Source organism: Tribolium castaneum, chromosome 3 (assembly GCF_031307605.1).
Source record: "Tribolium castaneum strain GA2 chromosome 3, icTriCast1.1, whole genome shotgun sequence".
Classification (NCBI taxonomy): Eukaryota; Metazoa; Arthropoda; class Insecta; order Coleoptera; family Tenebrionidae; genus Tribolium; species Tribolium castaneum.
In genome coordinates this window covers 22,776,295-22,789,758 of record NC_087396.1, presented here as the reverse complement: position 1 = coordinate 22,789,758, position 13,464 = coordinate 22,776,295, and the positions used below count along the sequence as shown (strand labels likewise).

The 13,464-nt window shown below is 29.5% G+C and overlaps 1 protein-coding gene and 1 long non-coding RNA gene across 4 annotated transcripts in view; both read right to left on the bottom strand.

Moving 5' to 3' along the window:
* Window positions 1-13,464, bottom strand: part of Neto (Neuropilin and tolloid-like) — a 139,559-nt gene that overhangs the window by 83,010 nt on the left and 43,085 nt on the right. The window lies entirely within an intron of this gene.
* Window positions 7,626-13,018, bottom strand: LOC135265613 (uncharacterized). The gene is made up of 5 exons (XR_010333339.1): window positions 12,757-13,018; window positions 11,824-12,703; window positions 11,481-11,771; window positions 7,881-11,427; window positions 7,626-7,815 (listed from the first exon to the last, which is right to left on the bottom strand). It is a non-coding gene; the product is annotated as an uncharacterized LOC135265613 (long non-coding RNA).

Sequence of the window (13,464 nt, the reverse complement as noted above, 5' to 3'; positions counted from 1 at the left end):
CGTCTTTTAAATTAAAATCGTCCTGGTTTTGTTACAACAACCCGCCATTTGTTTTTCTCCACTTGTTGAAATCGTCCTTCTTTTTGGTTTGTCTGCAGGTAATCACCTGTTTCATCGTTAATTATTATAATCGATAGAGTGGTAAAAAGCGTCTCGAGATCAACCGAGATAGAAACATGCGAGTCCCCACTGCTGACATTACCAATAACGAGCGTTTGCGCTCCGGGGTCAAGCCGGAATTTTGTGAAATCATCAAAATTACGAGCTTACAAAGTTAGATTTAAATGCTAATACGGCTGTGGTTGCGAGTGCGGACAAACTTACGTTTTATTTAAAACGTGCCAGTTTCCAAGTTGGATCGTAATTGTCGCAGTAAACCAAGGGGAAAATATCGCACGAAATTCCACTAAAACAACTAGTGATGTTTTCGCAGGAATATTTTTAATGCGAATTATTGCAGCAAATCCACGGCTTTTTTAATTCAGACTAGTAGAACGTGTCTGTACTTTTATTGCTTCGCTTCCGGTCCATTACCCCTATTGTTAAATATCATCAGAGCTTTGCTCAGTCCGAAATTCCTGAATAAAATAACTCGACTGTACGTAACAGATCCATGAGCCCAACATGTTGTCTGAATGTTGCAGACACTGCGAACGATTCAATTTATGATCGATGTAAAACGGTCTCGGACCGTGTGTTCGGCCAAAAAACAACAACTCTATCTAAATATGACGATAAATCACTCAAAAATGTATTAAAAATGATGTTTGTAGGCAAACAAATTAAATGTTCTTGTGCCGAATAAAAAAGTTCGGTTCTGGAAGTTTTAATTTAGTAATTAAATTTTTCGTTGGTTTACAAATTGGAAATTCGGCCAGCGAGTTGGTAACAAATGGAGCTTTTTATTTTTCGGGCGCAGCATCAATTTTAAGATAAAGTTGGTCTGAATACGTAAACCTGTGCAGGTCGCATCTGTTTCGCGATTTGGAGAGGGAGCGGTTAATGAAATTATCAATTTCCTGTCGATATCCTCGTTCCTGAAAGCTGTTTTTGTGTGAGGAGCTTCCGATAATGGCACAAAGTAAAGAGTAATTTCGTTTAGCTGCGTCTGGATTAGGGCACTACTTCACTCCGTGACGGAGATAACGATATGTAATGCTGCAAAAATGGCAAAGCTGGATTTAGGAAAGCTTATGTGCGATAAACATAGGACAGACGGGATTTAAGTCCGCTGGTGTAGTGTATAACGTGCATGAAAGTCAAAGAAAAAGCTACTTAGGAGTGAATCGATAGTTTCGAACTCGACGGTGAGATGTTTCAAAGCACCGACCGGAAGATATGATGAGAAAACAGAAAATCTCTTGCCACGTCGTTAACTTTGCTCGGACTTTTTTTATTTGAATATTTTTCGAGGCAAGGGTATAAAGGCGGCCTTCCACAACAAGGGACTCAAGTGTCGGGATAAAACGATTTTCAACACCTGCTTGCGGCTCCCGCAGGCTCGCCGTAATCGGCGCTTGAAAAATTAAAAAAGGGGAAATTTCAACCCGTTCTTTGCCTCCATCTCGGAAACTATAAGGGTTGAGCAAAAATAGGAAAACTCAAAGGCACTTTTTAATTTTATTTAAAAAAAATATAACTCGAAAACTGAGTCTATTAGAGAAAAACACTTTATTCAGGCGAACTCTACGGTTTATGTTGTTTTATACTAGTTGTTTTAATTAAATTTAAAAGTGTCTCTACGATGGAATAAGATTTTTCGTCGTAGCTTCTTGGAGTTTCGACGTAATCGGCCTAGTGCACAGTAGGCAGAAAAAAAATAGAAGCAAAAAACATTTCTACCATTAAATATTTGCTGAAACAGAATCGAAAACTATAAAACTAAAAACAAAAATAAAAAATTCTAAAAGCATTTTTTCCTTCTTATTAAATCATTATTCGAAAACTAAAAGTCTTAGAACAAAATACTTTATTTCAGGCTAGTTCTACTGTTTATTTTACATTTTAATATAGTTTTTTTTATAAAATTGTCTACATTTGTTAAATTTAAAAGTGTTTCTTTACGTTGAAATAAGATTTTTTGTCCTAGCTTCTTGGAGTTTCGACGTAATCGGCCTAGTGCACAGTAGACAGGAAAAAAAATTGGCGTAAAAAAAATTTCTGCATTTCTACAATAATATATTTGCTGAAACAAAGTCAAAAACTATATAAAACCAAAAAAAAAACTCAAAGGCATTTTTTGTTTCTTATTAAAAAATCTTAATTTGAAAACTAAAATTCTTAGAGCAGGCGAATGCTACTGTATATTTTACGTATTACACCAGTTCTTTTAATATTTTTTTTCAAATTTGTTAATTTTAAAAGTGTCTCATTACGATAAAATATTTTTTTTTGTTCTAACATCCTAGAGTTTCAACGTAATCGGCCTTGTGCAGACAAGACAGAAAAAAGTAAGAAGTAAAAAACATTTTCACAACTAAATATGAGCTGAAACAGAATCGAAAAATATAAAACTAAAAGCAAAAATAAAAAAACTCAAGGGTAATTTTTGTTTTTATTAAAAAAATTCATAATTCAAAAACTAAAAGTCTAAGAACAAAACACTTTATTCAGGTAAGTTCTACGGTTTATTGTACGTATTATAATTATATAATTTTCCAAATTTTTTAATTTTAAAAATGTTTCTTTGTGATGAAGTAAGAGTTTTCATCTTAGCCTCTTGGAGTTTCGACGTAATCGGCTTAGTGCACACTAGACGAAAATAACTAAGAGTAAAAACCATTTCTCTATTTAAATATATGCTAAAATCAAAAACTATAAAACTGAAAACTATAAAACTAAAAGCAAAAATCAAAAAGCTCAAAGGTATTTTATGTTTCTTATTAAAAATTCATAAAAATTTATTTGGAAACTTAAATTCTTTGAGCAAAACACTTTATCCAGGCGAGTTCTACTGTTTATTTTACGTTTTACACCAGTTTGCTCAATAAAATTTTCCAAATTTGCTCACTTTAAAAGTGTCTCTTTACGATAAAATAAGATTTTTCGTTCTAGCCTCTTGGAGTTTCGACGTAATCGACCTATAGTGCACAGTAGACAGGAAAAAAAATTGGCGTAAAAAAAATTTTTGCATTTCTACAATAATATATTTGCTGAAACAGAGTCAAAAACTGTATAAAACCAAAAAAAAACTCAAAGGCATTTTTTGTTTCTTATTAAAAAATCTTAATTTGAAAACTAAAATTCTTAGAGCAGGCGAATGCTAGTGTATATTTTACGTATTACACCAGTTCCTTTAATATTTTTTTTCAAATTTGTTAATTTTGAAAGTGTCTCATTACGATAAAATATTTTTTTTTGTTCTAACATCCTAGAGTTTCAACGTAATCGGCCTTGTGCAGACAAGACAGAAAAAAGTAACAAGTAAAAAACATTTTCACAACTAAATATGAGCTGAAACAGAATCAAAAAATATAAAACTAAAAGCAAAAATAAAAAAACTCAAGGGTAATTTTTGTTTTTATTAAAAAAATTCATAATTCAAAAACTAGAAGTCTAAGAACAAAACACTTTATTCAGGTGAGTTCTACGGTTTATTTTACGTATTATAATTATATAATTTTCCAAATTTTTTAATTTTAAAAATGTTTCTTTGTGATGAAGTAAGAGTTTTCATCTTAGCCTCTTGGAGTTTCGACGTAATCGGCTTAGTGCACACTAGACGAAAATAACTAAGAGTAAAAACCATTTCTCTATTTAAATATTTGCTAAAATCAAAAACTATAAAACTGAAAACTATAAAACTAAAAGCAAAAATCAAAAAGCTCAAAGGTATTTCATGTTTCTTATTAAAAATTCATAAAAATTCATTCGAAAGCTTAAATTCTTTGAGCAAAACACTTTATCCAGGCGAGTTATACTGTTTATTTTACGTTTTACACCAGTTTGCTCAATAAAATTTTCCAAATTTGCTCACTTTAAAAGTGTCTCTTTACGATAAAATAAGATTTTTCGTTCTAGCCTCTTGGAGTTTCGACGTAATCGACCTATAGTGCACACAAAAAAATTAGAAGTAAAAAAACATTTCCACAATTAAAAATTTGTTGAAACAATCGGAAACTATAAAAATAAAAGCAAAAATAAAAAAGCTCATAGATTTTTTTGTTTCTTATTAAAAAAATTCATAATTCTTAAATTAAAAGTCTTAGAGCAAAGCACTTTATTCAGGCGAATTCTGCGGTTTATTCTAAGTTTTCTCTAGTTTTTTTAATAAAAATGTTTAGGATTTAGTAAGATTTTTCGTCCAAGCTCTTTAAATTTCGCCGTAATCGGCAAATCGGATATTTGCTGAAGCAGGAAATGTAATAGTTTTTTTATTTGGTTCAGCAATACACGTTTAATTGGGGAGCGTATTTTTTGGGCCTGTTTAATTATTCCGAATATCGCTTAGTTTCCGCAACTAAGCACCAATGTATTGAACTATTTATATATGTGATGGTTTTGCAAATGCATTCGCAAGCACCACAAACTGTGCTAGAACCCGACATGACTTCCTATTAGGAAACAGACAAGCTCCTAAATAAACATGGGTTGTCTCTTTCATCTCACGATTATTTATTCTCGTCATATTTCTCATTCTCGTGCAAAGAGCGACAATTAGGTGCTGTCAGGATAAATTACGTGCCTGATTTTTCCCGAAACCTCCGATAAAGCAAACGCCACAATAATAAAACGGAATAATTTTTTATCGCGAGATTTGATAGATATATAAATTTACGGCCGTTCAAAGGCACATCAAGTCTCGTAAAACTTATTAAACAAACGGCATCGTCTGAAGAAAAATATGATGAGTGTATAGCGCCAGCCCGATTTTATTTTCCTCCAGTAAAAGCCGATAAGATTTACGGCTTGTACGTTCCGCTGGCCGCTGTTTTTCTACAGAGTGGAGTCCTAAAAGCACAATTCGTAATTTTTACGAGCGCATTGTGAAATTTCTAATTAGACGTAAACCGGAAGGAGGTGTTGTTATTCCAGATTGTGTGCTTGTTAATTAATTCTTATTGTTTTATCTTTTGTCGAGGTCCCGTTTATTAGCGCGTCTGGCCGTTGCTAGCACTAAACCCGGCTATAAACTGCCGAATTAAGAACGCACCCTTTCAACCCCCATAAATCCACCGCTCTGCTATCGATCCGTCAACGATTAGTAGGTGCAGGTGTGCGAAGGGGCGGTAATGCACTTTTAAGGGTGTCACACCTGTTTAAGGGCTGGAACCGGTCCCAATTATGCGAGATCTTACATAATAGTAAGTGGTCTTTACACAACGACACTGAATTATTCATACGAGCCACAAGCGATAAAGCTGTTCTCAACCAACCAAAAAATCAAATCCGGAGTTTCATTTCGGGCTTTAACGAAGCTTCGGAAATTGCGAATTAAAAGGCTAGACGCGTTTTTAGCCAGTTTTTTGCAACGATTTAAGGAACAAAGCAAAGAGAAATTGTTATTTTTTGCAGACTCTAAAGAATCTGTTTGGAAATTAAACTTGCATTGATTTCAACATTTGTGTAATTTAGTTCTCCAGAATTTCAGTCTCAATATTTTTATTTTTTTGTAGTTTTTTTCAAACCGACAGTGTAGGTAGATTTTCATTAATTGTGTAAAAATCCTACTTTTTTATTTTAAATTATTTTAAAAACTAGGCAAAATCGACCATTTTATTCGTACGTAAGACAAAAATTCGTTCTGTGAGATAAACCAATCCTTAAACCGGTTCACTGGTGTCTCATTTGTCCCAGAAATGAGTAATTGACCAATAGGTCAAATTAGGTCAAAAATCTTTATATTTTTTTAGTTATTAACTTGAGCATTTGAATATGAGTTACGTTTTTATTTAGACAATTTAACGATCTTTGAAAAGCAAAAACAAAAAATTGAATGTTCCATTTAACTTTCTCAAGTTATTTAACTTTTAATTTTTTATTTTTTATGTTTTCAAGCTTACAGTCTTATTTTCTTAGAATTTCCATCACGCAGTTTCTAAATTTATGCTCGGTATTTCAGCTTTTTAGTTTCTTAATTTTCTATATTTCATCTTCATTTTCTTAATTTTTCGGTTTTTCGTTGTTTTATTGTCTTATAATTTTAGTTTTACAATTTCCTAATGTTTTTATTTTGCATTTCTATAGTTTTTTAATTTATCACTCATTCAGTTATTTAGATTTAGAGTATTTTAATTTTACTGTTTTTTTTTAATACCAGTATTAATTGTTTTACTTTTTCAGTTCCTATGTGTATTGGTATTTAATTCAGAATATAATGTTTCAATTTATTAGTCTTTCTCTTCTTTTGAAGATTCACAAGCTTTTGCAAATGCAAAACATTACTTTAGTTAAACCACTTTGAAAAATGACTTTCCTTCTCACTCTAAAATGTTAGTAAATAGCATAGGTAACAAAGTTAGAAACAGTAGACCTGTCACTTATTGAAGCAATTAAACTCGTAAATAAAGTGCACATTTATACCTCAAAAATTGTAGAAAAATTAGTGAAAAACTATTGAAAATAAAAATCTACAAAAAATAAAAACGAAAAAATATTGGTAATACAGAGATGCCTGAATTTAGTAGATACTAATATGTACAGTCACGTTTAAAAAGAATGACACTTTGGGCTAACCGGGTCGGATAACAAAAAACAAAATTTTTTTTGGTCATAAATTTCAACAAAGAGGTTAGTTTACAATGTGTCCAACTGGTTTACACAATAAACTAACTAAATGTACACAAATAATTTAGAGGTGTAATTTTTTTAAGCGTGACTGTATTTCCATTAAGTGAGTGTATTTTCTAGAGTAAGATAAATTCTTACGGAAAAACGATCAAATTTTACACTAGAAAATTTAGAACAATATTTAGGTTAAACAGTTAATTAACTTCTCTTGTATAATAGATGATTTTAAGTTTTTGACAAAACGTATCTTTTCATTTTGTTTGTTTTTACAAAAATCCGGTCTCTATTCATTAGTTAAAGCACTTTCAGATTTCTTTGAACGGTGTCTCTGAAGGGTTACACGTTCAACTGATAATAAAACATGATTTTTAATCTTTTGCAACGACTGGAAGCTAGTAGGATATAAGCGCCGATGTCGTCACAAATTCGGTTTAAATTCTCACGTTAGATGGCGCCACGGTACGGTCTGCAAGCTTTTCGCTAGATGGCGCGCTGCCGTCAGTCAGCGCCGCCGCCTTCAATCAAAGATGGCGCTGCTGGCCTCCATTTTAATTATTTTTTTTTTATTTTTTAAACTTCCCGCCAATATCAGATGATGATGGCCGACCGACCCGACCGACGCAACACACCACACACCCCCGCGCGTTTGCGAATTTTGGGGTTGTGAAATTTTTGGTTTTTGGGGTTGTGAAATTTTGAATATATGATTTTTGAAATGTGCAATTTTGAATACATGAAGTATACAAAACATGCTGTATTGAGTTAAGCAATTTTAAATGGATTATTAGGAGAACAGAAAAAATCGCTCTAGTGTTTATCTAACTACCTCCTACTACGCTAAATTGTATTAATGGGAGAACAGGAATAAGGAGTAATTTTTTTCTGAAAAAAAAAAATTCTAGTATATGTAGTTTTTTATTTATTTATTTTTTTGTCAAAGCGAAACTTGAGAGGGGTGATCTCCGCTCTGCTTTGCTTGGTCTTCCTTTTTTCTTTTTTCGGCTTGATGGCACTTCCATATGTGCCGCTCAAGCCTAAACCATAGCACCTTATGATTGGAGTCGTATGGACATACGACAATTTCATCTAAATTAAAAAAAACACAAAAAAAATAATTTCCAACTAAACTATTAAAAAATGATTAAACTTACCGGGAATATTGTATATTGATGGTTCACGTACTTTTTCCATTTTTTTTTAGTTTTTAATAATAGTACCTTTTAACTCAATAAGACAAAAGACACTGATACAGTTGAAAAACAGCATGTTGACTTTTATACTGTTTGGTATAGATAGAGGGTTCGAGTGGGGGGAGTTGTTTACAACGCTAATGTTTATCTAAGTAAATACGTATTAGGTTCGATAAAAAATAAAACAGGAAATAGAACAAACAAATATTTTATTAATATTTGGAAAAAATATTTAAAAAAAGTATTAAATTTTACAAAAACTTAGAAGGGGTTAAGGAATTGAATAATGCCCCCAAGCGTGAGTACTAATTAGATCATCTAAAATATATCTCTTATTATCTAATGCATTTAATCCTAACTTATTAATATTTACAGAAAATAGTTCATGATTAATTGATCTTATAGTATTAAAATTAACATAACCTACTGTATTATTAAATAAACATTCATATATATCGTTAAATTCTATTTTTCTAGTATTAGTAATCCTATAACTATCATTATCAACATTATCTACAAAATCTATAATGACTGCACTTTTTTTAATTCCCTTTATTTTAGGCTCTTTTACTTCTCCATTCACTTTATAATCATAAACTTTTGGTCTTAGAGTAATAAACTCTGTAAGAATTTTACCATTCAATTCATCTTTCATTAATCCTGGAATTTTTTTATTTACAAGAGGAATATTCCAAATATTATTTACATCATAATCACTAGTATCAAATTTTGAATTTGCAAAATCTCGTATTAGATCATAAAGCGAATAATTTTCTTTTTTACATGTCATTTTATAAATAAAACTATCAGTATCCATATATAATAATTTTGATTGAAAATAATTTTTTATTTGCTTATTAATAAAATCGTAATGAAAATCGTACATAATAATTTTTGATAATTCTAAAACCGTAAATCCTACGTAGATTGGCCTTTTCATTTTGATTTCGGTTTTATTTAATTCGATGCTAACTAAATTCTTATTTAGTATTTTAACGTTTTTAAATTCTGGTTTTAGAATGTATTTTCTGGCTTGTTTCCAATTTTTTACTAATACAATTTTACGTTTTTTCCGGTCTGATTCTAATGTTTTTCCAAAGATAGAATTTATTAAAAGTTTAAAAAATCCTTTCTCGAATTCATTTTTAGCTTCCATACGCAATTTTGTATTAAATTCAATATAAGGTTTTAACCATGCGTCTTGGTCAAATGTTAAAACTCGATGAATTTTTTTAATTTGTAAACCATATTTTATACACTGTAACAAATTTTTATAATGTATAACGTAATTTTGTTTATCATATAACGTACACATTAACTTTGAATTTCGTGGTTCAGGACAAAAAGGAAAATCATCATGTTCATCGTGTATACTTTTATCATAATATAAGTCAACTTCTAAAATAAACCCTTTGTTATCATTAGTATTTAATTTTTGAGGCTCAGCGAAAATTTCATTAATTTCATTTGTTGATAACCAATGAAAATTTCCAATAGGTAACTTTTGACTTAAAGCCCAGCCATATAAATTGTTAGCATCGATATAAAAAAGATAATCTATAGGTTTTGTAGGATCATATGTTTTTGAATAATGTGTATTATTACATTCAGCATATCTATGTACCGCTTGAGTAATTCCTCCGCGTATTGATTTTTCGATGAACAAAAACATTTCACTATCGGTAAACAATTCAAGTTTAACTTTTGTGATTTTTAAAGCAGCTGCCCATGAAAGGCCTGGACTAGTATAGAAGGATGCAGCATCAAGTTGGTAATATTTCATTGTTAAGTCGCGAAAATTTTCGAAAACATCAGCTAATTGAATTACATCACATTTTAAATATAAATCGGAGTATTCTCCTAAAGTTTTAATTCCAAATTTTTCCCAAACATTCTGTGCATGAAAATAATCTTTATCTGAAATATGTTTATTTATCATTCGATTAAAAAATTGTGGTTTTGTTGGTAATTGGGTATCTTCGAAGACAGATAAGGAAGTGATATAATCATACGGAAATACTCCTTTTTTTAATAATAATTGAAAAACATTATCTGTAACATTGGGGAAAAAAGCTTTCATAAGAGAAAACTGATTTGGCTTTAAAAAAGATACAAGTTTATCTAATGATGTAGGTAGAAAGCGAAAAGAATCTAAAAACGTAATTTTCATGTTACAATGTATTCCTGAAAATGAAATATAATTTTCATGATTCAATGGTATTATTTCAGTATTTGAAAAATTATTAATAAATTCTGTAATAAAAAGGTGAGCGTCATATCCAGACAAATTATGTAAAAAAACTGGCAACTTATTTGAAATTTGAATTTGTAAATTACAATTATTGCATATTGTAGAAATAAATTCACCAGTTAAATGGTTATGATGTATAACTTTTTTATTATTATCTGTAAAATTGTAACCACATAAATTACAATTATTAGTTGTTTCATGTAACTCTTTTTCTAATTCTGATAGAGGTTTATTTAGTATTTTCTTTTGTTTTAACAATATTTTATTTACAAATTTGCAAATTTCTTTTAATTCTGAAATAAACCACTCTTGAGGCTTTTCTCCTCTATAAGTCTTAAAACTATCTAATTTACTATCAAAAGAACATTTAATAAAATATGCTATACTATATGCAACATGTTTTTGATATGGATTCGTAAAAGAATTTTTTGTATTGGGGTAACAAGTATCTAATGGAACTGTTAAACATTCAAAGTCTGCATATATAACAAATGGTAAACGTAGCAATGACTTAAACTGTGAAAAATGTAAAAGACTTTCTGGAGAATTCGGTTCAGGTAAGCTTGTTTTAACTGCAGGAAATGTTGAACAATCCCGTTTATGTCTATCAATTTTATCTTTTGATTTCGAAGGAATATGTTGTAAACAACGATCACAAAAAAATATTTGATGCTCATTTTTACTTATGCTGCTTCCACATGCTTTTGCAAGATTAGTAATTAAGCAATAATGACCATTAGTGTTAATATTATTTTTAGTTAAATATAATAAATTTATATGTTTTTCTTTTACATTTTTTGTATGATAAATAGGACCATCAATTTGTCGGGTTTTTTCGTTGAATTTAAATACATTAATAGAAATAGTAGGATTCTGTTTTTCAAATTTGGAAATATCTTTTATTTTAACAGGCATTTCAATATTTTTTAAGTTTAAAATTTCATGAACATTACTAGGATAAGATTCAACTCTCTCATATTTAGAGTGATTAACAGGAAAAAGTGCAGCCAAGATAGAATAAACAAAACAATAATTATCATTATTAAAAATATTAATAAAACAAGAACCTTTTCGTTTCAGCTCAATAGGAAGAGGAATGTATGTTCCCCCAGAGTCACTAGAATGGGAGGTGGTATCTTCTTCTTCTTCTTCATCATTTTGCGATATATTAAATATCGATAATTTGTTTATGGAAATCATCAAATTTTCAATACTTTCTAATGCTTCACCAGACTTATTTTCAGTGAAATCATCCATCTGTAAATTTCATAAAAATTAACAAAAAATAAATGTTATTACTTATATTTTACCTGATTTAATATAGCATCAAATAAATTTTCTAAAATTGAAGGTATTTCTTCAGAGTGAAAGACTGATTGATTCTGGGTGTTAAAACTTCGAAAGGCATGTTCTTTAGTTACTTTTAATTGATAAATACAATTTAATATAATGTTAATTTTAAAAGCTCCTAATTTTCGTAAAATTTTTTCAAATTTGGTAATTAGAATTTCCTTGCAATGTTCAAAAAAATATTTCGGTTCTATGTAATAATTATTGCTGATTAAATAAGTTCGTAGCCGATTATTAAAAGCTGATGAAATCTAAAAATATAAATTAATTAAATTAATTTCTTAATTTAAAAAAAATACTTACTTTAACAAAGGAAATTTTCTGACGTATATCTTGTTGTAAACCTTTTCCATATTTTGTTGAAGAGGATATTTTTTCTTGAAAATGCGTGAATAAAGTTTTTACTCTTGAAATGTAGTATTCATATTTTTTTTTCTCTCCTAAACTTGTTGCTTGTTGTTGATTATTTTCTAAAATTTTTTCCTTGTTTCTAATAAAATTTTTAAAGGTTTTATAATCATAATCGGAAATAGCGTTTTGTAAAAAATTTTTATATTTTTTTGGACATCGTAGAATTTCAATAAATTTCTCTAAATTTATAGTTGATAATGCGAAAGTCGACGTCAAAGAAGAGGAAGCTGATGTTGATGGTGATGGAGGTGGTGGTGATGATGATGATGATGATGATGATAATGTTGTTAACGGAGTAGCAGACATAATTATGTGATCTTTTTAAACTCGACAATATTAGCCCAGTTCACATGTCCCGTATTTTTTTTTCCTAAGTAAATTATTACGGAACCTTTTCCACTTAACAGATATTTTATGGCTCTGTTATTTAAAATTGATACAATTCTTTGAGGAACAAAGAAGTTACCCTCATCAATTTCGCATATAACGCCCCATCCTGTTTTTGTTTTCAATCTTATGAGATTTCTTATTTTATATTCTTTCTTTTGAATTAGAGAATCAATTTTAATAAGTGGAGGCAATTCACATGCACCTCGTTGATTTAATTGTAATAAAATTTCATCTGGACCAACTTCATTGTTTTCACTGCCTGAAGGATTGTTTTCACTGCCTGAAGGGTCTTCAAGATTTGTTGAAGCTGAGGGTTCATCAACAATTAGAGGTTCTGGGTCATAATTATTTATATAATAATTTGGAAGATTATTTTCCATTTCTATTATAAAAAATAAATTTAAGTAAATAATAAAATTTCAAAAACTCACTTACTTATTTCTTTTGTGAAGAAGAATTTAAAAAAATGGTATCACTCACTTGTTTACCGAATAACTCGTGGAAGCCAACTGAATCAAATGATAACATCCACTTCTTAAATATCTTTTCTTAATAAGAAGACAAGTCTGAACACGTTAATAAACATATCTTATCGTAATAAAACAAGTTAGAACAAGGTAAACCTACGTAATTCCATTTGTGGTTAACCACAAAATCTTATCTTATCTTATCTAAGAACATCCTGTTTTTATGGTAAACAACAAATTCCTAACTTATCTTAATAAGACAAGTTAGAACGAGTTAGAACAAGTTAATATACAAGTAATAATAATAATAATAATAATAATAATAATAATAATAATAATAATAATAATAATAATAAACGAAAAAACTAATTACTTCCACTTTTTTTCATAAAATCATATTATATCTAAGAATTTCCTGTTTTTGTTTTTGTTTCTGTTTGTTTGTTTTCAAGTTAGGAAGAAGATTAAACCACATTTTGATTATTGATATCATATCGTATCTAATCATGTATATTTGAAGGAAAAAAATAAAATTTTGTTTGTTATTTTGCATCACGACCACAGAAATTCTTGTTTTTCTTTGATAAATGTGTTATAGAGGGGATTCATTCCTATATATATATGCGATCCACTTTAAACAGTGATTAGTTTTACATGTTGAATATTCCATCATCAC